Genomic DNA, 26,850 nt, shown 5'->3' with positions numbered 1-26,850 from the left:
CAGCTTTGGCCCTGCGTGGGATGGGCTGGGCGAGCACTCTGTCAGGAAACACAGAGCCCTCGGTCAGTTCTGACCAGGAGCTTCGAAGTTCAGAGGGTAGACCTGGGCCATCCCTTCTCAGTCAGACACAGCCTGTGCACTGAATTTACTCTATGATCCAGAAAGTGCCTGCTGTGGAGGCTCCAATACAAGAGGCTGCAGAGGCTTGTAGACTCAACCAGAACCATCAAAGGCACAAGCCTCTCCCCCATCACGGACATCTTCAAAAGGTGGTGTCTCGAAACGATTCTTTCCACCAGGCACATGCCCTCTTCTCATTATTACTGTCAGAGAGAAGATGCCTCGTCAACATTTTAGTAACAGCTTCTTCCTGTCTGCCATCCGAATCCTGAACAGTCCATGAACCCATGAACACTCCCTCACTATTCATTTTCACTTCTGTCTATTTCTCATTGTAACTTCTAGTTAATTTTTATGTCCGTCACTGGACTGCTCCCACGTAATAAAAATTTCACGACATATGTCAGTGATAATAAACCTGATTATGATTTTGATCCAATTCCCTCATTCTCTTGCTATGTTTCCCCACTCTAGGCGATGTGCCGCTGGGAGGGTAGCTTGTCTGATGGCGTTCCCAGCAGTGTCCACTGCACTTGCCCTTGCTCAAAGCCCGGGCTAGGGGAGGTGTTGTCAATGAGATCTTACCAAGTTGCTGCAGTACATCTTGCTGATGGTACTGTCTGGAGTTATTTTACGTATTTTTGTTTAGAGATACAGGATGGTAACAGACTACTCTGGCCCAATGAGCCCACACAGACCAATTACACCCATGTGACCAGTTAACCTACTAACCTTTATGCCTGTGGGATGTGGGAGGAAACCAGAGCACCCAGAGGAAACCCGCATGGTAATAGGGAGAATGTTGAAACTCCTTACTGACGGCAGCAGGAATTTGACCCGGGTCACTGGCATTGCAATAACGCCTCGCTAACTACTACAATTCTGTACCACTCTATAAGAAATAGTTAACTATTTCCTCCACATACAAGAGATGACTTATAGTGGCCCATTAACCTACAGGAGAACCGGGTGAGCCACACACATGCAAACACTGTACAGGTTAGATTTGAACCCTGGCCGCTGGAGTTGTATGGCAGTGACTTTACTCACTGCACTGCTCTGGTAGTGCACCAAACCAAACCCGAGAATCATATGGCTAGACCAAGATATGATAACTAGGACAACCCAGAGTTGAGCTCTGTGAGTGTTTGGGTTGGCTGAATCAAGACGGAGCTGGAAATAAATAAAGGCAGCCGCAAATAAACGCATAGTTCTTTCACTAATGGCTGTTCATCTTTCACCCACAGCTGGGTCGTGGATGCAGGAAGCAACGGCTTTTGCAACTTTCCATCAACAGTTACAGTGGCAGATTTAAGCAAGTCATTTTGTGGGAGAAATCTGGTCAACAAGGCCAGCTGATGGCTCAACAAGGCCAAGCATTCAATATACTTTTTGGGGTTTCAGTTTAATCAAATTTAGAATTTCCACGTTTGTCATGGGTATCCAAAGGCTTTCTAACCTGGAATGTTAACTCACTTAAGAGTCAGAGATTTATACAGCACAGAAACAGGTTTTTTAGTCCAAATCATCCCTGTCTACTTGAGCTAATCCCATTAGCCTGCATTTGGCCCATAGCCTTCTAAACATTTCACATCCATGCATCTGCCTAAATGCCCTTTCAACATTGTAATTGTTCCCATCTTTACTACCTCTGTTAGTAGCTCATTCCATTTACCCACCACGCTCTATGTGAAAAAGTTACCCATTAGATCCCTTCTGTATTTTTGCCCACTCACTGAAAGGTTATGCCTCTAATTTTTTATACTCCCTTACTCTGGGGAAAAGACTATGACCATTCACTTTATGTATTGTATGGCTGTAGTACAGATGTCCATAAGGTCACCCTTCAGCCTCCATTCCCGGGTAAAGCAGTCCTAGACTATCCAGCCTCTTCCTGTAGCACAAGCTCTCCAGACCCGGTAGCACCCTTGTGAGTTGTTTATGGATTGGCTTGGACATTTTTCTTGTGACTGCAAGACCCTTTTGGGGATTGGTACTGCAGAATACTGTGAGATGGTTGACTGGTTCACTGGTGAGACTGATGGCGGGGGAGCTGCATTGCCTGCCTTTTGGGGTAACAAGGCCCTTATGCCTCAGGGTTGCCTGATGCAGTTATCAGTGAAGGAGATACTAGAGGCTCTGCACCGTTGGATTCTGTGCTGGGCTGGAGGCTGGCCCCTCTTGTTGGTACTGCCCTCTAGTGTTCGCTCCCAGGAAGACAAGCCAGATTGCCTTGGTCTGCGGCTGCACTTGTGCAAAATGAGAAACTGCTGTGGCTTGCTCTTGCAGAAGTACAGTTCCAGGGCAAAATCCACGCACCATCAATCTACAGGTCAGGCACTCAGGGACCTAGGCTATAATATTATTTTTTAATGTAATTTTGTGGCTATGTTTTTCTGCTATCATAATTACATGTTCTATATTTGCTGTGTGTGACTGTTGATCCTGTAGTTTGCCCCTGTATTCCTGTGTATAGTTGAATGACAATTGAATGTCAACTTGAACTTGTATTATTTCTATTTAGTAACATTTTTCCCACAGCTAAACTGCATTTAGAATCCCGAATATGGACTTGTCGGTGCCTTTAATCTTTCCCTCCCTACGCATGCAGCCTGACCAGCTGAGCATTTTCATTTTTTATTTCAGGAATCAAACTGCTGAACTTCTGTCACTTTTATAGCGAGAGTGCAGGATGCCCAAATTCTGAATTAAAACAGGCCAATGGCCTCCACTAATCACGTGAAGTCCTAGATCTCTCAGGCAGAGCAAGTAAAAGAAAATGTGTGGGTAGTAAGGAAGGAGAGTGGCTTAGGTCCTGTGGGCCCATGTGTCCAGCATCCATTGATGGGTTTGCTTCTCCAAGCGCACAATATGGCCCACAAAGTCCCCTGATTGTGGGGAAGTCAGCATAAGAGACATCATACAGAGAGTTCTCCCTAGCAACGGCAGTCTGAGAGATTCACACTCATTATCTGAAGGAACAATGTCAACCATTCAAACAGTTGATCTGTCAGTTTTCTGACCCTTGGAGAATGTTGGAAAAGAGCAAACACTTAGAACATCCACTTTTGTAGAAAATAATAGATCTGCTCTGGAGCTTCAGAACAAACACTAAATGCATTTAAGTGTGACACATCCACGTGTTCTTCTTCCTGTTCCCCAAAGTAAAAGAGAGTAATTTAAATGCATATTAAAACAATAGGTAATGGCACTTGCAGAAGGTTCTCACAATCCACCGAGGAAATCCTGCTCCGATTATTTCTGATTTTCTTAAAACACTGCAATAGACTATTGGATGTTATCCCCAAGCTAGTTGCAAAGCAAACTAGTCTTGTAAGAGAGTTAATCAGCAGCACTGTAGTTCTCATTGTTTCCTTTGCACTCCAGACAAGTCCCCGGGGCGAGATGGTCTTTATAATTACAGGCACATGCGCACAATGACAAGAGATGGGAGCTTTCCTGAAGAAGCTGCTGAAAGATGTTTGGGCTGCTTGCCAGGAATCTAACAGCGCATGCAGCAAATAATGACCTGACTCGTCACTCGAGAGATAAATATTGTACTCTCACAAAAGAGAATGGAAAACTTCAACCACGTACAAGTAAATGTGAAATTCGACGGCGGAGGACAAGGTTGTTCAGCAAATATAAAAGGACCGAGTTGCATCAACTCACCTGGGACACACGAACGTAGAAAGTGGATGTTCTTTCCCAATGTTCTCCAAAGCTGAGTAAACTGACAGCTCAACTGTTTGAGTGTTTGATATTGTTCCTTCAGATAATGAGTATGAATCTCTAGGAGTGTCGTTGCCAGGGAGAACTCTCGATGTGCTGTCTTTTATGTTGTCTGGCCATAATCAGGGGACTTTGTGGGCCCTATTGTGGTTTCTGAGAAGAAGATCTATACAGAGATGCTGAACACTTGGCCTATGGGTCTGAAGCCACTGTCATTACTCCCCTCACTTTCTGTTTTATCTACTCCACCTGAGAGTAGGGAAAGTTCTTCAAAACAGGATGATTCCTCATAGACGTGACCACCTAAACAGGTTCTTCACTACTTGAACTTCCCAGCTTACATGATATTTCTTCTGAAACTCTATCCATATAATGCTGATTTTGAATCCTGAATTGGCTGAGAGTGCACATCTTGAAACAAAGCCCAGGGGTCAAATCGGAAGTCTGGAAGCCCTGAGTTTGTGAATCTTTGCCAGTCCATTGGGAATGTTGAAACATAATGCCTGCAAACTGAGTCGGAGCCTGTCGTCGAAGATGGGGGCCTGCCCTGGGTTTAGAGGACTGTGTATGCGAGTTTTGGGAGGAATAGGGCTTGTTTTGTTACGGTTAATTTGTTGGTTGGAGTGTTCATTTTTTTGTTGTGTTCTGTGTTGTTCTGCCAATGATTGTGGACGTGGTATGTTGGTGCCAGAATGTGTGGTGACACTGGCTGGCTGCCCCCAGCACACCCTTGGATGTGTTGGCTATTAACACAGATGATGCATTTCACTGTATCTTTCAAGGCACATGTGATAAAAAACTTAAATCTTGAATCTTATTTGACTAATTTCTATTCCAATATGCTGGCCAATGCGGATAATCTTTACCAGCCCCAGCCTTGATATTGGCCAAAGTCTTTAGAGTATGTGGTGCTCATCATGTTTGATGCTGAGGAGTCATCACACACGGAGATAATGCCTCAAGGCCAGCTCATGTTATTGATAGCAGAGCCATGTTTCAAAGCCGTACTGTAAGGCTGTTCTGAACCGATCACTGCAAACAGAGAGCTTGGTTAGGATCTGCTGTCGAAAGTTCAGTGGAATGGCATTTCACAGAGTGTCCCAGCAAAATATTATTGTCCCTGGAACAAAATCCATCCAGGTAAACAAAGAACTCTGCACATTATAGCACCTGCAGAAATGTTGATATGTGGCGGGCTGTGGGGTGTTATTGGGGAGTACGACAAAGGGTGAGTATAGTATCAAAGGGTTATACATTGTGTGACAGAAACACGATGGGGTACAGGGTGTGAGTCGGTGAAACAAAGGGTTTGGGGAGATCATGGGTGACACAAAGGATGTTGGGTGTCTATGGGTAACACACAATAGGGTCTGATGTGTCAGTGAATGACAGAGAATGTGGGGTGTCAGTGTGTGACAGTGGGTGATGTGTGGTGGAGTGTGGGGTGTTACTGGGTGACACAGGGAGTGTGGGGTGTCAGTGTGTGACAGTGGGTGATGTGTGGTGGAGTGTGAGGTGTTACTGGGTGACACAGGGAGTGTGGGGTGTCGGTGTGTGACAGTGGGTGATGTGTGGTGGAGTGTGGGGTGTTACTGGGTGACACAGGGAGTGTGAGGTGTCAGTGTGTGACAGTGGGTGATGTGTGGTGTTACTGGGTGACACAGGGAGTGTGGGGTGTCAGTGTGTGACAGTGGGTGATGCGTGGTGGAGTGTGGGGTGTTACTGGGTGACACAGGGAGTGTGAGGTGTCAGAGCCATCTCTACTTCCTGAGGAGACTGAGGTCTTTTAACATCTGCCGGACGATGATGAGGCTGTTCTATGAGGCTGTGGTGGCCAGTGCTATCATGTTTGCTGTTGTGTGCTGGGGCAACAGGCTGAGGGTAGCAGACACCAACAGAATCAACAAACTCATTTGTAAGGCCAGTGATGTTGTGGGGGTGGAACTGGACTCTCTGACAGTGGTGTCTGAAAAGAGGATGCTGTCCAAGTTGCATGCCATCTTGGACAATGTCTCCCATCCACTCCATAATGTACTGGTTAGACACAGGAGTCCATTCAGCCAGAGACTCATTCCACCGAGATGCAACACTGAGCGTCATAGGAAGTCATTCCTGCCTGTGGCCATCAAACTTTACAACTCCTCCCTCGGAGTGTCAGACACCCTGAGCCAATAGGCTGGTCCTGGACTTATTTCCACTTCGAATAATTTACTTATCATTATTTAATTATTTATGTTTTTATATTGCTATATTTCTGCACTATTCTTGGTTGGTATGACTGTAATGAAACCCAGTTTCCCTCAGGATCAAAAAAGTATGCCTGTCTATCTGTCTGTCTGTCTGTCTGGTCTGTCTGTGTGTAACATAGAGAGTATGGGGTGTGGGTGGTGACACAGTGGAGTGTGGGGTGTCAGTGGGTGATGCAGAGGGTGTGGGGTGTAAGTGGGTAACACATGGTGGAATTGTGGGTTCAGTGGGTCACACATAGGGCGCGGGGCATCAGTGGGTGACTCAGAGGGTGGGGGTTCTCAATGGGTGACACAGAGGTTGTGGGATGTCAGTGGGTGACACAGCAGGTGTCGGGTAAGTGACACACGGTGAGGTGTGGGATTTCAATAGGTGGCACAGGGGATGTGGGGAGTCAGTGGGTGACACAGAGGTTGTGGGTATCAGATGGTAATACATGGTAGGTCAGTGAATGACATAGAAGTGACACACAGTGGATTTTGGGGTGCCAGTGGGTGACACGGTGGGTGTGGGTTGTCATTTGGTAACCCAGAGGGGTGTCAGTGGGTGGCACAAGGGAAGTGGGTAATGTTGCCACTTTTGTTTCTCAATCACACTTTATTTCCTAGTGACTATTTCTGTAGTCTGAACATATAACTGTCATTTTTATATGGAATTGATTGACAGTTATAGATACTGACCAATTAGTAACCTTTTTAAATATTTTTTTATTGAAATTTCAAATGGTTACAGAATGGTTCCCTCCTCTCCTTAACCCCTCCCCCCTAACATATCCCTGTAGAAAGAGGAAAAAAAAGAAAAAGAAAGAAAGAAAGAAAGAAAGAAAGAAAGAAAGAAAGAAAGAAAGAAAGAAAGAAAGAAAGAAAGAAAGAAAGAAAGAAAGAAAGAAAGAAAGAAAGAAAGAAAGAAAGAAAGAAAGAAAGAAAGAAAGAAAGAAAGAAAGAAAGAAAGAAAGAAAGAAAGAAAGAAAGAATGCCTGGATATCGGAAGATCCCCACATGCTCCATGGAGTTCATAATAGCTTTAGTATATATATTTATTTCTTTCCCCAAATAACCAATAATTTTATCTTCGGAGCACCTATATATTTAATCCTATCTTTTGTAAATAAGGGCACCAAATTTTCAGAAATATTTCATATTTATCTCTTAAATTATAAGTAATTTTTTCAAATAGAATACAGCTAAAAGCTATATCTATTTTCATTTTCTTAGTGTATGTTAAAATTCTTTTTCTTTTCACCAGTCGATTAAGCCCATTAACATTAAAACTTTAAAAGTTCAGTAAATTAGTCGTTATTTTTAACAGGGTTACTCCAGTCTATAGTAATACCTAACTTTTCAACTTTTGTAGTACCTTGGGGAATCTTTTTAAAATTCTCCATGTTGCTATGTATCTCCCCCCCACCCCCGATTGTCCAGACAAAGAAAGAAAAATTAAAGAAAAAAAGGTTATAAAGAAAAAAGATAACAAAATACCCCCCTACTAATGTTGTGAATAAAGAAAAAACACAACATTACCCCCCTCCATTGTGCGGGTCATGGCAATTGCCATGATTATACACATGAATCCTGTAGCAATCGATCCGAAGATCCCCCAGCTCCCCCGTAACATAAGAAAGTATATATAAGAGAAGAAAAAATATCACTACTCTCGATTAATATTTCTCAAATTTTTACCTTTCTCCCCCTGTATCATATAATTAAGAATATATTTAAATATTCTTCTGTCCTTAAACATCCATCAACTCCATTCACTGTCCCTGTCTTCATCTTTAATCCATTTCACTTTTAAATCTTGGGCTGTGGTTAACGAATATTTGGGAGTTCTTGTGCAAATTCTTCCGCATCCTGATAATTAGTAAGAGATCTTCTTTTTCCGTCATCCAAAAAAATTATCAGGGTTGCTGGGTGGCGCAATATAAATTTATAACCCTTTTCCCATAGAACTTTTTTCGCTGGGTTAAATTCCTTCTTTCTCTTCAAAAGGTCATAACTTATATCAGGATAGAAAAGAACAGTTTTCCCTTCTATCATCAATTGATTGGTTGGGCAGCTGCCTTCAGGATCTTTTCTTTACCTTGATATCTTAAGCATTTTATCAAGATTGATCGTGGGTCTTGATCAACTTGAGGTTTTGATCTTAAGGCTTTGTGAGCCCTTTCAATTTCAATTAACTGGGTTCCTTCTTCCATTTCCAAAATTTCCAGAATCCATTTTTGAAAAAAAATTATTGGATTCTCTCCCTCTATACCTTCTTTAAGTCCAACAATCTTAATATTATTTCATCTGTTAGAATTTTCAAGTACATCCACTTTTTCCAACAACGGTTCTCTTTCTGATGTCCAAGCAGAAATATTATCTTCCATTTTATTCACTTTATCAATGGTGTCTCCCGTTATTTCTTCCAAGTTTTTCCATTTTGTTCTGTCTTTTCATCATTTTATCAAACATAATCTTCATATTTTTAATACTTTTTATTACTTAATGCTTTTAATTCATGCATTATTTGCACCAAAGATTTTTTTATGTCTCCAATATCACCTCCAACCTCTTCCTGTTGCTCTTCTTTGTTTGTCTCTTCGTCTTTGTCTGATTTATCCAGAGAATCTGATTCCACCTCATATTCACTTTCACTTTCAGTTCCGATCATAGCTGGGATTTGTAGTTTGGGTTGCTCGTGTTTGTGCATGCCCCTTCCTTCACGCATGTGCAATTCCTGTTGCTCTTTTTTTTAAAAAACGGTTGATGTTGCTGCAGTTTCCTGTTCTGTATCGCCGGAGGTAAAATGCACTTGAGCCCGAGGATCTTTCATGGCTGCCGGCCTTGATTCTTTTCCAACTTGTGTTGTCTTCAAAGTAGTAGTTTTCTTCTGCTTCTGTTTAGGAGACATATCTTAAGAGAATCCTGAGTAGTTTATAAGTAATTTTTAAAAAGTATTTACTAACTTTTCTTCACTTAAACATTATTTTACTGTTTTTTTATGGGAGAGCTGGATTTCCACATCTTGATCTTACATCATCACGTGACGCCCCCCCCCCACCAATTAGTAACCTTGTGCATGTTCATCAAACTCCTCATCCGCATGACCAACCTCCAATGACACTGCAATAATGCTGGTAGTAATAGCCTTAATAGTCCATTGAACTTGCATGTTAAAGACTAATAATACTTCAGAATTAGTGAAGTAATGCCTAATGGTAAATGTCACCCTGGAATCATCCTTCATCCGTGTTGTGCATTTAATATTTCAGTAATATTTAAGTAATATTGCAAATATATTGTTTGATTAAGCATCTTTGTTGTTTAACTAATTCATTATTGGCTGTACTGTACATAAAAGTACATGAATGGCATACATCATTCTGCTACCATGTCATGTTGTGCACCTCACTAATGTAAATTCAAAACAATGAATTATGCTCACTGTCTCCAGTCCTCTGTGGTTTTGGAGTTACAAAGCGTAACAGTGCTGATGAGTAAGATTTAAAATGAACCTGAGACAACCACCTACCTATTGAAGCACAGCACATCTTTTTCTTCACAAAGTGAAAAGACACATTCAAGTTTAAATAAAGTGCAGCACGTGGTTTCTTTGGAAAAGGAAAGGCCATTAAATTAACCATGAGTAAGAAAATGGACAAAATTCATGGGTTCATAAACAGTGAGTACCAGGAGATAATAACTAATATACACACAAAAAAAGCAGAAATGGCTGGCTACATTGGAAAGATAGGTACATTTGATTGTGCAGGAGAAGACTGGATATTGTATACTGAGCAAATTGAATAATATTTTAAAGCCACTAAGAAATGAGCACAAGTTTTGCTGAGTGCATTGGTTAGAAAGGCAGACTGTTTGCTTAGAAGTTTGGCAGCTTCAACCAAACCAGCTGAAATGAGCTTTGCTGAATTTATGAAAGTAATGCAGGAGCATTTTGAACCAAAACCATTGTTGATTGCAAAATGCTTTAGGTTTCATAAGTGGAACAAAAAGGAAGGGGAGCCCATTTCAGCTGACACTGCTGAATTGAAAAGATTTTCTGAGCTTTATCAGTTCAGTGTTGGGCTTAGTGATGCACTGAGAGATCATTTAGTTTGTGGAATCTTACAAGAAAGCATTCAAAAATGGCTCCTCACTGAGGCACAGCTGACATTTAAAAGAACAGTTGAAATCACTATATCAATGGAAACCTCAGATAGAGACGTAATTGAGTTACAGTCAGGAATGAAAGCGAGGATGAACAAAATTGCAACATCTAAGTAGAAACCTTCCTGGCTGTGTTGTTGTTGTGGCAGAGGTTCGTATACACCAGATCAATCCAGGTTTAAAAGTGAAACTTGCAGAAAATGTAAAAAAAGTAGGATGCCAGGGCAACAAAAATAAGGGAGGAGAAAAAGATAAAAAGTCAAGTTCCAGTTTCAAAAAGAGCAATAATCTGCATACTGTTGGTGAAAAATCTAATGATGAGAGTGACACAGAACCGGGTAGCTTTGAGGTTTGCAATGTGAAAATTAACAATGGACAAGCATTTATGGCTAACACCAAAAGTGAATGGCAAATTAATTAAAATGTAATTGGACACCAGTTTGGCTGTTTCATTCATTCCACAAAATGAGTTTGACCAGTATTTCAAAGATACTAAACTGAAGACTGCAGATTTCAAACTAAGTACTGGAGAGAACATCATTCTTGTGGATGATGCCACAGCAGTGTTTAAGTACAGCAATGGAGAACTCAAATATATCAAGGGTAAAGTAGCGTTAAACAAAAATGCCATGCTTAAGTTGAACAAAGCTCATCCAGTTCCTTATGAAGTAAGCCAATGACCTAGTTTACGTGGAAGCTGTAGGAATTCTCACCAAGCTTGAGTGGAGCCCATGGGCAATGCCTGTGTTCCCAATAGACAAGAAAAATAGGTCTGTCAGGATCTGTGGCGATCTTGGAGTCACCATCAACCTAGTACTGAAAGTACTATACACCAATACCTTATGCCCAGGATAGAGGATATCTTTTCAAACCTTTCTGGAGGAAAATACTTCAGCAAAGTTGGCTTATCCAAGGCTTACGTACAGATGGAGATGGAAGAGGAGTCCAAAGTGTTTCTCACCATAAACACTCATAAAGGGCTTCTTTTGGAATAGCATCTGCACTTGCTCTCTGTCAGAAAGCTATGGACCAGGTGCTGCAAGGCTGGGTGACATTGCTACCAGTGTGAATGACAAGGAACATCTCTAAAATCTCAGGACAGTGTTTAAAAAATCAGAAGATTATGGCTCAGAGCATGAAACAACAATTGTGAGTTCTTTAAACCAAGCATCATTTACCTACAGTCATAGAGTCATAGAAAAATACAACACAGACACAGATCCTTCAGCCCATCAAGTCCATGCCAAGCCATTTACATTGCCTACTCTCGTTGACCTGCACTGGGACCATGGCACTCCATTCTCCTTCCATCCATGTACCTATCCAAACTCCTCTTAAACTTTGAAAAGTGCACCACTTGCACTGGCAGCTCATTCACACTCTCATCATCCTCTGAATGAAGATGATTCCCCTGTGTTCCCCTTAAGCCTTTCACCTTTCACCCTTAAATCATTACCTCTGGTTGTAGTCCCACCCAACCTCAGTGGAAAAAGCCTGCTTGCATATACCCTATCTATACCCCATATAGTTTTGTATACCTCTATCAAATCTCCTCACAGTCTTCAACATTCCAAAGAATAATGCCCTAACCTATTCAATCTTTCCACATAACTCAGATCCTCCATACCTGGCAACATCCTTGTAAATTTTCTCTGTATTCTTTCAACCTTATCTTTCCTGTAGGTAGGTGAATAAAACTGCACACAATACTTCATGTTAGGCCTCACCAATGTCTTATACAAATTAAATTCAACACCCCATCTCCTGTACTCAGTACTTTGATTTATGAAGGCCAATGTGCCAAAAGCTTTCTTTATAACCTTATCAAATTGTCACATCACTTTCAATGAATTATGGGCCTGTATTCTCAGATCCCTTTGTTCTACTCACTTCTCAGTGCCTTCCATTCACTGTGCACGACCTACCCTGGTTGGTCCTTCTGAAGTGCAACACCTCACACTTGTCTGCATTAAATTCCACCTGCCATGTTTCAGCCTATTGCTCCAGCCTGGTCCAGATCCTGCTGGAAGCCATGATAGTCTTCTTTGCTGTCCACTACACCCTCAATCCTGGAATGATCTGCAAATTTGCTGATCAAGTTATTCACATCATCATCCAGATTGTTGATATAGGTGACAAGCAACAATGGACCCAGCACCGATCGCTCTGGCCCTCCACTAGTTACAGACCTCCAGTCAGAGACAACCATCTACATCCACCCTCTGATTTCTCCCACAAAGCCAATATCTAATCCAATTTACTACCTCATCATGAACACCAAACGAATGAACCTTCTTGACCATCCTCCCATGCAGGACCTTGTCAAATGCCTTGCTGAAGTCCATGAAGGCAACATCATCTTACCTGGTAATTTCCTCGTAAGAACTCGATAAGAGTAATTTAACATGACCTGCCATGCACAAACCATGCTGACTATCCTTAAACAGTCCATGTCTATTCATATACTCATATATCCAGTCCCTTAGAATACCTTCCAATAACTTTCCCACTACTGGCGTCAGGCTCACTGGCCTATAATTTCCTGGTATATGTTTAGAGGGTTTCTTAACAGGGGAACAATATTGGCTTTGTACTTTCAAAAGCTTTGTACTCTCAAAATTTCACTTTTGAAGGCCTTCCACTTACCAAGTATACTTTTGCCAGGAACCAGCTTGTCCCAATCCACACTTATCGGACTTTTTCTGACACCATCAAAATTGTCCTTTCTCAAATTTAGAATATCAATCTGTGGACCAGACCTAGATTTTGTATATTTACTTTGAAACTAATGGCATTGTGATCACTAGATGCAAAGTATTCCTCTATACAACCTTCTGTCACTTGTCCTGTCTCATTCCCTAATAGCAGATCAAGTATTGCCCACTCTCTTATTGGGACTTTTCTGTACTGATTAAGAAAACTTTCCTGAACACATTTGACACCCTCTATCCCATCCATTCCTTTTACACTCTGGGTGTTCCAGTCAATATTGGACGTGGAAAGTTAAAATTGCCTACTGTACTATCACATCTTTATGTATCTTGTAACAGTCTGCAATCTCTCTACAAGTTTATTCCTCTAAATCCCTTGAACTTTTGGGTGGTCTTTAATATAGACCCATTAACGTGGCCATACCTTTCTTATTTCTCAGTTCGACCCATAACACCTCAGTAGATGAGTTCTCCAGTCTGCCCTGGCTGAGCACTGCCATAACATTTTTTTCATGCCACACTTCCTTCTAAAATCCCTCCCACTCTGTACCTACCCAAACTTCTCTTAAGTGTTGAAATCAAGCTCACATGCGCTACTTGCACTGGCAGCTCATTCCACACTCTCACAACCCTCTGAGTGAAGAAGTTTCCCTTCATGTTAACTTTTAACTTTTCACCTTTCACTCTTAACCTATGACTTTTAGTTGTAGTCCCATCCAACCTCAGTGAAAAAGCCTGTTTGCATTTACCCTATCTATACCTCTAAAAAATTTGTATACCTCTATCAAATCTCTCAATCTTCCACATTACAAGGAATAAAGTCCTAACCTGTTCAATAATTCTATATAACTCATGTCCTCCAGACCCAGCAACATCCTTGTAAAGTTTCTCTGCATACTTTTAACATTACTGACATCATCCTGAAGGAAGGTGACCAAAACTGCACACAATACTCCGATTTGAGTCTCACCAATGTCTTATACAACTTCAACATAACATCTTATCGAAGTGCAACACCTGGCACTTGTCTGCATTAAATTCCATCTGCCATTTTCCAGCCTATTTTTACAGCTGGTCCAGATCCTGCTGCCAGCCAGATAGTCTTCCTCGCTGTCCATGACACCACCAATCTTGGTCTCATCTGCAAATTTGCTGATCCTATTAACCACATCATCATCATTGATACAGATGATGAACAACAATGGCCCCAGCACTGATCTCTGTAGAACACCACTAGTTTCAGACCTCCAGTCAAAGAGACAACCATCTACTACCACCCTTTGGCTTCTCCTACAAAGCCAATGTGCAATCAAAATTGCTACTTCATCTTCGATGCCAAGTGACTGAACCTTCTTGACCAATCTCCCATGCAGGTTTTTGTCAAATGCTTTGCTAAAGTCCATGTAGCCAACTTCCCCTGCCTTGTCTTCTTCAGCTTCCCTGGTCACTTCCTTGAAAATACTCAATAAGATTTGTTAGATATGACCTACCATGCACAAAGAGATACCGACTATCCTTAATCATTCCATATCTATTCAAATACTCATATATCCAATCCCTTAGAAAACCTTCCAATCACTAGATAAGTTCTCCAGTCTGTCCTGACTGAGCACTGTCATGACATTTTCCTTGACTAGTAATGCCACCCCTCCTCCTTCAATCCTTCCCACTCTGTCATGACTAAAACAACGTAATACGAGAATACTGAGCTGCCAGTCCAGCTCCTCCTGCAACCAAGTCTCACTAATAGCTCCAATATCATAATACCAGGTGTTGATCCATGCCCTGAGCTCATCTGCTTTTCCTACAACACTTCTGGCATTGAAATACAGGCAGCTCAGGATATTGGTTGCACCATGCTCAACCTTTTGATTCCTGACTTTGACTGAGGTCCTAACAACATCTGTCTCCACAATCTCTCCACTAACTGTTCTGTCACTTTGGTTCCCATCCCCTTGCAACTCCATGTAGCATTAGCAAACCTTCCCACCAGGATATTAGTCCCTCTCCAGTTAACACGCAAACCTTCTCTTCTGTACAGGCCCCACCTTCCCTGGAAGAGAGCCGAATGATCCAAAATTCTGACACCCTCCCTCCTACACCAACTCTTTATCCACATGTTGAACTGTATAATCTTCCTATTTTTGGCTCCACTAACACATGGCATGGGTAGCAATCTTGAGATCACAACCCTGGAGGTCATGCCCTTTAAATTAGTACCTATCTCCCTAAGCTCACTATGCAGAACCTCATCACTCTTCCTAATTGTGTTATTGGTACCTACATGGACCATGACTTCTGGCTGGTCACCTCCCACTTAAGAATATTGAGGACGTGATCTGAGATATCCTGGACCTTGACACCTGGGAGGGAACATAGAATCTAAGAATCTCATTCTTGTGCACAGAACGTCCTTTCTGTTACCCCATCACTGCAGTTCGTCTCTTTGTTCAAAATCACCACTCATTTCTGACCACTCCAGTGATGGCCACTCCAAAAATGGAGTATGCTGATTGGGTGCTGCTCAAAGCTCCAAACAGCCGTGAGTGGCTGCCTTTTCTATTCAATTGGCGAACCTGTGAGCCATGTCCTCTCAGGCTTCCAATCTCTCCGAGTGGGTGCTGCTCCAAGCTCCAAACTATCGCAAGTCACAGCCTTTTCTACTCAAACTGTGAACCTGAGTAAGGTGCGTCTTCTCAGGATTCCGACCTCTACAGTTGGGCGCCACTCAAAGATGCGGTTACCCTGATGATGCATAAGGATTATACATGTGTGCAGAGAAAATTTATGAAGTGACGGATGCCCCAAGGCCAAAGGACGAGTCACATTTGTGCTCCTGTTTAGGAGTTGTCAATTACTATAGCAGATTCTTGCTAAACTTGCCACTGTGCTCCAACCCTCAAACTCATTGCTACAGATTGGGAAACAAATAGCAATGAACAAGGCAGTGTGAAGTGATTTTTCCAAAAGGTAAAGGAAATGGTAACATATGCACTCAAACAATATGATCCATGTCACCCAGCGAGGTTTGCCTGTGACACCTCTCATTATGGTTTTGGTGCAGTCGTGTCACATATTATGAGTGATTGAAGCAAACACCCCATAGCTTCTGCCTCGCTTTCCCATACTGCTGTACAGAAAAATTACTCACTGATTGATAGAGAGGCCTTGAGTCTGTTCGAGGGTGTAAATCAGTGTTTGTATGGGAAAAAATTTACCCTCATTATTGATCATCAACCGCTAGTGTTCATTTTCAATCAACAGAAGGCTGTTCCACTAACACCAGCAGCATGACTGCAGAGATGGGCTCTGTTTCATGGAAGACACAATTACAAGATCAAATTCAAGATGTCAACTAATCATGGAGATGTGGATGGATTGCCACTTACAAAAGAGGACAGTCCTTTTGATGTATTGTACCAAATGCAAATCAGAAGTCTCCCTATGACACCAGGGATGATGCAAAAGGACACCAGAAAAGACCCCACACTGTCTCAGGTCTACATGGCCATACAAAATGGTTGGAATGTGCTGCAAAAATTCCAGTTCACCCATTTTTATCACCGTCGGGATGAATTTCCCCTTGATGGAGGTTGCCTTATGTTGGGATTGAGAATTGTTCTATTGTCCAAGCTGAGAACTGAAGTGTTGTAGGATCTACATGCTGGCCATCTGGGCATGGTTAAAGTAAAAGTGTTGGCTCAGGGTTTTATCTGGTGGCCCGGGGTAAGTCAGCAGATTGAGCAGCTTGCCGTGCACTGGTCAGGATGCCAACATTCCCAGAAGAAAGGTGTCCAGAACTGTCAAAACCACTTACTGTAGTCCCAGGCTCAACTCCTACAGCCATGACAGAGGAGGTCCCAGAACCTGAGATTGTTTCACAGACACAAATCTCACCTGCCCAACAGAGAGATCCCCCTCCCCCACTTGTCAGGTAAGACATTATCCCACAAGAGTAACAAATCCTCCAAAACGATTAAACCTTTAGACCTGAGTGAACAATTCAAAATTGACTTTACTGTGGATATCTATATAGTAGTTGCAGTCTGTAGTATACTGAACATACAGGTATATTATACAGTACCTATAAAAAGTATTCACCCCTATTGGACATTTTCTTGTTTTATTGTTTTGCAACATTGGATCTCAATGGATTTAACTGGCTTTTTTGACACCAATCAACAGAAAAAGACTTTTGTGTCAGTGAAAACAGATCTCTACAAAGCGGTCTAAATTAATTACAAGTATACAAAGTGATCTAAGTTAATTACAAGCCAGCTTTTGCACTTTTTTCTTTCACTTTGATTAGAAATTTCCTCAGATCCTCCTCACTTTCAGCCATTAGAGCAGTCTCATCTGCATATCTGAGGCTGTTAATATTTCATCCGGCAATTTTGATTCCAACACTTGAGTCCTCTAGACCAATGTTCCTCATGATGTGTTCAGCATCTAGATTAAACAAGTAGGGTGACAGTATGCAGCCTTGTTGTACTCCTTTCCAATCTTGAACCGGTTTGTTGTTCTGTGTTCAGTTCTAGCTGTTGCTTCTTGATCTTAATATTAAGAAAACCAAGATTATGTCAACTAATCCTATTAACTCTGTGGTAATAAATAGAAAGGAAGTAGAAGTGTTGACAGATTTTGTCTTCCTCACTTCAAAGATTTCTATAGATGGTAACTGCAGCCATAAAATTAAATGGCAGCTTACTTCTGGGAGGAACGCAATTGAAAACTTAGAATACTGAAGAGCAGAGACATAACATCATCTACGAAGATCCGTATAGTCAAGCTTATGATATTTCCAGTTGTGATGTATGTCTGTGAGAGCTGGACTATTAGTAAGGCTGAATACAAAAGAATCAAAGCCTTTGAATTTGGATGCTGGAGGAAGGTATTAGGAGTTCATTGGACAGCAAGAAGATTCAACAAGTCAATACTTGAAGAAATACAGCCAGACTGCTTGCTAGGAGGCTTGATTATGACACAAAAGCTCAAATATTTTGTCCACATCATGAGAAGACAGGATTCCTTGGAGAAGACTCTCCTGTTAGGTAAAACAGAAGGTAAAAGAAGGAGAGGACGACAGAGGCTACAATGGGTAGATAATATTACTCAGGCAATGCATATGTTCTTGGGGGATCTTAGAGAGGCAGTTTCCAACAAGAAGGCTTGGTGTCCAGGAGTCAATGAGGTCACGAAGAGTTGGACTCGACTTAATGACTGAACAACAACAAATAAAATACAAAATAATTGATGGCACCCCCTTTTAATACGACACACTAGATAATCACTTGTGCAGCCAATTGGTTTTAAAAGTCATATATTTAGTTGAATGGCGATCTGTTTTTGGAGATCTGTGTGCAGTCTAGGTGTTTCAATTGATTGTAGTAAAAATACACCTGTATCTGGAAGGTCCAACTGCTGGTGGGTCAGAATCCTGGCAAAAGCTACCCCACGAAGACAAAAGAACACTCCAAGCAACTCTGCAAAAAGGTTATTGAAAACCACAAATTAGGAGATAGATACAAGAAAATTTCCAAGTTACTGAATATCCCTTGGAGTACAGTTAAGCCAATCATGGAAAAAATATGGCACAGCTGTAAATCTGCTTAGAGCAGGCTGTTTTCAAAGACTGAGTGATCATGCAAGAAGGGGACTAGTGAGGGAGGCCACCAAGAGACCTCTGACCACACTGGAGAAGTTACAAGCTTCAGTGGCTGAGAAGGGAGAGACTGCACATACAACAACTGTTGACCGACTGGGTGCTTCACCAGTCACAGCTTTCTGGGAGGGTGGCAAACAGAAAGCCACTGTTGAAAAAGTCTCACATGAAATCTCGGCTAGAGTTTGCCAGAAGGCATTTGGGAGTCTCTGAATTCAGCTGGAAGAAGGTTCTATGATCTGTTGAAAGCAAAATTGAGCTTTTTAGGCATCAGAATATCATCAAAAATACACCATCCCTACCATGAAGCATGGTGGTGGCTGCATTATGCTGTGGGGATGCTTCACTGCAGCAAACCCTGGAAGTCTTATGAAGGTAGAGAGTAACATGAATGCAGCAAAACACAGAAAAAATCTCAGAGGAAAACCTGATGCAGTCTGCAAGAGACTGTCATTTGGCATAGGATTTGTTTTCCAGTAAGGTAATGACCCCAAGCATAAAGTCAAAGCAACACAGGAATGGCTTAAAAACAATAAAAATAATGTCCTGGAGTGATCAAGTCAGAGTCCAGACGTCAACCCAACTGAGAATTTGTGGCTGGACTTGAAAAGGGCTGTTCACTCATGATCCCCATGCAATCTTCTTTTGTAAAGAAGAATGGGGGATAATTGCAGTGCCCAGATATGCGAAGCTGATAGAGACCTATCCACACAGACTCAAAGCTCTGCTTGCTGGCAAAGGTGCACCTACTAAATACTGACGAACGGGGTGAATACTTATGCAATGAATTACTTTGTGTTTTATATTTGTAATTCACTTAGGTCACTTTGTGCATGGATGGCATCCGCTAGGCTCGCGAGACCATGGATCTGCACCTAGAGAATCTTGCGTCAGGCTCTCCAGGGTACAGGTCTGGGCAAGGTTGTATGGAAAACCGGCAGTTCAAGTCAAGTCAAGTCACTGTTATTGTCATTTCAACCATAACTGCTGGTACAGTGCATAGTGAAAATGAGACATTTTTCAGGACCATGGTGTTACATGACACAGTACAAAAACTAGACTGATCTACGTAAAAAAAACACAGTGAAAGCTACACTAGAATACAGACCTACACAGGGCTGCGTAAAGTGCACAAAAACAGTGCAGGCATTACAATAAATAATAAACAGGACAATAGGGCAAGGTGTCAGTCCAGGCTTTGGGTATTGAAGAGTCTGATAGCTTGGGGGAAGAAACTGTTACATAGACTGGCCATGAGAGCCCGAATGCTTCGGAGCTTTTTCCCAGATGGCAGGAGGGAGAAGAGTTTGTATGAGGGGTGCGTGGGGTCCTTCGTAACGCTGCTTCCTTTGCAGATGCAGCGTGTAGTGTAAATGTCCGTGATGGCGGGAAGAGAGACCCCGATGATCTTCTCAGCTGACCTCACTATCCACTGCAGGGTCTTGCAATCCGAGCTGGTGCATTTGCTGAACCAGGCAGTGGTGCAGCTGCTCAGGATGCTCTCAATACAACCCCTGTAGAATGTGATGAGGATGGGGGGTTGGGGGATGGACTTTCCTCAGCCTTTGCAGAAAGTAGAGATGCTGCTGGGCTTTCTTTGCTATGAAGCTGGTATTGAGGGACCAGGTGAGATTCTCCAGCAGGTGAACACCAAAAAATTTGGTGCTCCTTACGATCTCTACCGAGGAGCCGTCGATGTTCAGCGGGGAGTGGTCGCTCTGTGCCCTCCTGAAGACAACAACCATCTCTTTCGTTTTGTTCAGATTCAGAGACAGGGTTGTTGGCTCTGCACCAGTCCATTATCCGCTGCACCTCCTCTCTGTAAGCTGACTCGTCGTTGCCCAAGCAGAAAGTCTCCCCTCTCCATGCCGCCGATGTTGTCCAAGGGAAGGGCAAGGGCTGATACAGCTTGGCACCAGTGACGTCACAGGATTTGCCAGAGCGGGGTTGAAGGCAACGTCGGACTGCCTTAGGGACTCCAGCTCCCCGAAGCCTTTCCCATGAGTGGGTTTGGCCGCAAGGCAGCAGAGAATTGAAATCAGAGTTTTCCCTTTCTTAGATGGACTGCCTTCCCAGGCTGACGAGCTCCATCTACCCAAAGCATTGGTTTTAAGGAGCCAAGACCCGCTTTCGTTCCTTCTCCTGTCAGTAGAAACAGTTCCGCCAGGCTTAAAGGCTAAGCGCTCGTCCCCATTACCACTCCTCGGCTTGACATTCTTGGTCACTTTGTAGAGATCTGTTTTCATTTTGACACAAGGAGTCTTTTCCAGTTGATCAGTGCCAAAAAAAGCCACATTAAATCCACTGTGAATCAATGTTGTAAAACAATAAAACATGAAAACTTGCAATGGGGTGAATACTTTTTATTGGCACTTTACACATATATCCACAATTCAACATCATAGAAGCAAGCATTAGTTTCTATGAGCCTCAGAATACAAAAATATCCCTTTAGAACAGAGATGAGGAGGAATTTCTTTAGCCAGAGAATGGAGGATCTGTAGAATCTATTGCCAAACATGGCTGAGGTCATCACCATAACCTTTGATGCCCATGTATTTAAAGCGGAGTCTCACAAAATCTTGATTATTGGGGATGTCAAAGGTCATCCTTTGATGAAAGCAGAAGGCAGAAGAATGGAGTCGAGAGGGAAAATAAAACAGCCACGATGGAATGGCAGAGCAGACTTGATTAGCCGAATGGCCTAAACTTGTTTCTATGTCTTGAGCCTTCTGGTATCCATAATCTTTCTCCCCTCTCACCAACACTTTGCAGGTTAGATGTGAACAGTGGAAATTGTTAATCCCCATCCTTCTGTGTTCAAGAGTCATTCCTTTTGTTTTAATTTCAGGAAGAAACAGTTTAGATAAAATTATACACAGGATACACAATACAATCAGCTTGTTACATTCATTCTTCCATCAGACAATGCACCCGACTTACAAAGCAGCTTTGTCACTCAATTGTCCTCATTGAGCAGACACCCGTCAAGTGCTGAAGAATAAACACAGGAGATTCTACAGATGCTGGAAATCCAGAGTAAAGCACACAAAATGCTGTAGGAGCTCAGGAGGTCAGGTAGCATCTATGGAGGGGGAATAAACAGTCAATATTTCAGACAGAGATTCTTCATCATGTTCTGGGCCAAGACCCTTCATCAGGACTATGTGTGATGCAGAAAAGTGATATCATAAATAAGATTGTGATTTTATTGCCAAGGTTACCAATATTTACTGGATAAGGCAGATGTGGAGAGGGTGTTTCCTATGGTGGAGGTGTCCAGAACTAGAGGGTGCAGCCTCAAAATTGAGGGGCAACCTTTTAGAACAGAGGTAAGGAGGATTTTTTTTAGCCAGAGAGTAGTGAATCTGTGGAATGCTCTGCCACCGACTGCAGTGGAAGCCAAGTCCATGGGAATATTTAAAGCAGAAGTTGATCATTTCCTGATCATTCAGGGCATCAAAGGTTATGGTGAGAAGGCAGATGTATGGGGTTGAGTGGGATCCAGGATCAGCCATGATGAAATGACAGAGCAGACTCGATGGGGTGAATGACCTAATTCTGCTCCTATGTCTTATGGTGTTATGGTCTATTTCAGGTGAAAAAGCACTCATATGATGTTTGTGAGTTCTGGGTGCAAAAGTCACAAGCATCAAAGTTGTGACTCCTGTGTCACCAAGAGATCCTCCATGAGCTCTGTGCCACCCACAACTCTCAACCTCAGTGAGTTCCAAATATGCCATAATGCTGAGCACTTTGTCTGTTGTCTCCATCTCCAAGCCCACTTCTTTGGTGAGAATTCCCCACCCACACTAATTATGCCTTCTCCCGTCTCCAACCATCCTCCTTTTCCCTGCTGTGCTCTGGCTCTCTGCCTGCTCTGGATCTTTTCATCTTAAATTGCTGTCGAGACATCAACCGGCTCAACATCAGCACTTCTCACTCCTCCTCAAACCTTACTGCCTATGAACACACTGTCCCCCTCTCTCTCCACACCAATCCCAAACTTACCCTCAAACCTGCGGACAAAAAAGGGTGCAGTTGTAGTGTGGCAGACGGACCTCCACCTTGCTGAGACCAGGCAGCAATTCTCTGACATCTCCTCTGCTTTAAAAGGACCACACCCTGGAACATCAGCTCTGGAGATCTCCCATCCACTGCCTCCAAACTCATAGTTCCCTTACCACACAATGCTCATTCTTACCTTTTACCCAAGATCCACAAACCTTGGTTGGCCCATTGTCTCTGCCTGCTCCTGCCCCACTGAACTTCTTTTCCCATTTCTCTGATAGTCCGCTCTCCTCCCTTTCTTCTCCAACATTTTCTCTTCCCACCCATCTGGCTTCACCTATCACCTTCTAGCTTGTCCTCCTTCCCTTCCTGCCACATTTTATTCTGGTGTCTTCCCCCCTTCCTTTCCAGTTCTGATGAAGCGTCTTGGCCCAAAGTGTCAACTGTCCATTCATTTTCATAGACGCTGCTTGACCTACTGTGTTCCACCAGCACTTTGTGTATATCGCTCTGGATTTCTGGCATCTGCAGAATCTCTTGTGTTTATGATGCCTGTCATGTTGATTTTTATTTAATGACACTGAAGCAAGACCTCCTTGCTCCAGTTTCCACAAGCCTATCAAAGCTGATTTACAGATGCCACCAGTGGAAAGCTATTAGCATGACTTAATCAGATGCTTCCAGCCTTCTGAGCTAATTCCAAAATGTTGCTCAACAGATTTCTTTTTTCTTATTTTGAACTTACCAAAAGCTGTTGAGCTGAAGCAAAAATAAATCTCTTACAGGTATATCTCCATCAGGAGCCACTTATTAGGGACACTGTCACCATGTCAGTCTGGAGCAAACCTGTTTAATGCTGTCTAACAACCTCTAGTGTGGCAAGTTACAATCTGGAAATGATCCAGTCAATTCAGGTGCGGTGTCCCCTAATGAGTCAGACTTTCAGAAACATCTAGAAACATAATGTGTGGTAAGTAGCCCTTTGAGGGGGCTGTTTGGAAAGGTAGTAAATTATCCCAGCAGCCCTGGTTAGAGAAGAAATAAATTGTTACTAGTAACTCAAAAACAAACAATTTTCTATTTCTGCATTACCTTCCACAACCTCAAGCTGACCTTACAATTAGCGAAGTACTTTTGCAGCACTCTCACTGATTCAGATTACCACCTGCTTCATGAGAATGTATGCAGTTGACTTTAGTGGCTGAGTTAACAGCTGCACCATTATTGGTTCAAACAAATTACTATGTAAATATAGACTTTGATGATTCCTTGTGAGTGAGCAGTCATGTCACGTAACCCAACAAATGGAAGCAGCTAGCTGTTCTGGTTGTAGCTTCATAGGAGTGGGGTAGGGAACAGATTACCCGTAGTGGGTGCAGGAAGAGAAGGCTATTAACTTTTCCTAACTCATCTGGCTGGTTGATCTTAGAGAGGTTGTGGAGGGGAATGATGAGGACAGCTGACAGAAAGTGGACACCTAGAGATGTCCCTGTGTCGATTGTCAGCAAGGATTCAAGATTCAAGGTTCAAAGATTCGAAGTCCATTTATTATCAAAGCATCTATAAATTATACAACCTTGAGATTTGTCTGCTTACAGGCAGCCACAAAGAAAGAAACCCCAAAATAACTCAATTAATAAAATTGAAAGACCAACCCCAAAAGAGAGCACAGCAAAACGGAGAAAAAAACACAAATCATGCAAACAATAGAAGCAAGCAATAGCATTCTAAACCAAATTGACCTGAATAGACCTGAAATCCTGGAGCAGTTGAAGTAGGCCCAAAGCCTCAGTCTCAAGTTCACAGTCACGAAGTGCATAACAGGGGGAGCAGAATCACAGCCTCAGTGCCACAGAGAGGAGTGAACATTGTGGGAGAGCGAGTGAAGTCGGACTGAACGACGCCTCTGTTCCTGGCACATTGCCTTTCCAGTCTATCTGGGCTGGCATTTAAATCACCCAAACACCGGGTTGTGCCCTGCTGGGTCCCAGCGCAAGGCCTAGACTTCGCCGCCCAGCCCAAAGCCGTTCTCAACCTTTCCTAATCGGCTCAGCAATTGGAACGATCCAATGTTGCATCCGGTTTAGGAGGACAGGCGCCAAAGCTTCTCCGCCTCAATTCCTCTTCGAATCACTCACTCCAACTCCATCTCCATCTCCGAAACTGGCTCGAACACATTGCGCCCTGACTTTGCAACACACAAGCATGGCACATCCCTTAAGTCAGTTTCGCCTCTGCTCACCTCTTCATTGTTTGCGGTGATAGTATACCATAATTTACCTCAGAAAAAGTATTATTAATGATGCTTTTAGTTGAATTTCTTGCCTTCTGAACTACCAGTAAGCTGTTGCACAACTTCAGTAGCGCCATATTAAACTGAAGGTTTAAGGAAGAGGTGTTATTACCGATCCAAACTGAATGTGGCCTCCTGATAGGAAAGTATTGGATCCACTTGCAGAAGGAGGCATAGAGGTCCAGGTTTTGAATCTTATTGATAGATTGTTGGAGAAAGGGATACAAAATAGATGGATGTTCAGTCAGATAATCGATGTGTTTATTCATTGGAATACCCCAAAAGCAGAATAAGTGTAACTGCTGTGATCAATGTAAGAGAAGCATCTCATTGCAAATGAATGTTCAGATTGATTGACCAAATCAGGCAACACGTCAAAATTAAAAGTTCAAAGCACCTTTATTATCCAAGTAGGTACACATTATAAAGCCTTGAGATTTGTCTCCCTACCGGCAGCCACAGAATAAGAAACCCAAAAGAACCTATTGAAAAAGACCGACAACACCCAATGTGCAGAGAGAGAGAGAAAAAAGTATTGTGCAAACAATAAAAATAAACAACTGGCATTTAGAGCCCTCAAACACAAAGCCCAGAGCAGCCGGAACAAGCTCATGGCCTCAGGAAGGGTATTTGCACAGAAAGAATTTTTGTATGTTTTTTATTGAAAAGAAACAACCTTTTAACTCCGTATTATAGGAGGCAGCAAACATCAGCTGCATTTTATAGAGGAACCTATGAATGTAGAGTGATATTAGAAGAGGATCACTTAAGTATATTCATTGTGTAAGCCTTCCTAATATCATGACCATAATTGCTGAGTTGTTGCTGTTTACCTTTCTATAACATGATAATAAAGCTCCATCGGACAGAATGATGCAGTGCACAGAGGAACATGGCATGATTAAAGTAGTTTGTGTGTCGATTTACAGGTCTTGGCACATCTACTAGGATATAACTATAAATTGCCAAGAGGAAATGAAGTAGATCAAAATGTACCTGCGCTGCGGCAAAGAGTTTTGATGGAGAATAGTGTAGCAGCTTGCTTTACAAGGCATAGGTTGGTAGAATTTTTTTTCTCTCTGGTGGTTAATTAACTGTTGAGTTAATGAGTTCATGGGATGATAAAAAGGGAAAAGCAGCAACAAGGAACGCTGCCATTAGCAGATATGAGGAGTGGTATGTTTTAAAGATGTTAAGTGAAAGGAACAGATGGACTCTTTTGAGTTACTTAATAAGATCGGAAAAGCACGAGAAGGATTGGGTCGACTTTAGAAATTGGTTCAAAAATTGGTTTAATCATGATTTTTCAAAGCTATGAAGCTGGGGGTAAAGCCCAATAGAGCTGTCAGAATGGGTTGCATAATTGTTATTTTTCTTGTATCTTGACATTTCTACGTTTATTTCTGTTTTCATATAATCACCCGTATACATGTAATTGTTGAGAGAGCTTTTCACTGACTACAGCTATATTTTTCTGAAAACTTCTTGGTTTCAGTGGCACGTATCACATTACTTGAATCTTGCTATCTGATTCGTTAATATTATCTGTTGGAACTTCAATGGATTCAGAAGACCTTTGATCGCTCTCTTTTTCCTTAGGCTCTTTCACTGCCTGCCTGTTTCCCTCTCTGTCTCTCACCATGCTTCCCCCTTCATCTTTTTTGTTCTTGTAACACATAATAAAATTATTATAAACACCAAGTTTTATGCCTTGTTCTTAAGTTCTGAAGAACCTTTGGATAGCAAAAGCATCAGGAAACAACAGAGCTCACAACAATTGGCAACAAGGCTGTATGGTGCAGTAATGCAGGAGGAAATGTTTGCAATACCATTCAGATCCAGCGACCTTGCTTTGATCCTGACTTCTGACACTGTCTTTGTGGAGTTTTTACATTCCCCCTGTGCCTGCATATGCCTCAAATTCAA

The sequence above is a fragment of the Hypanus sabinus genome, chromosome 8 (assembly GCF_030144855.1).
Source record: "Hypanus sabinus isolate sHypSab1 chromosome 8, sHypSab1.hap1, whole genome shotgun sequence".
In the NCBI taxonomy this organism is placed as follows: Eukaryota; Metazoa; Chordata; class Chondrichthyes; order Myliobatiformes; family Dasyatidae; genus Hypanus; species Hypanus sabinus.
Note: the sequence above shows the minus strand (reverse complement) of the source record.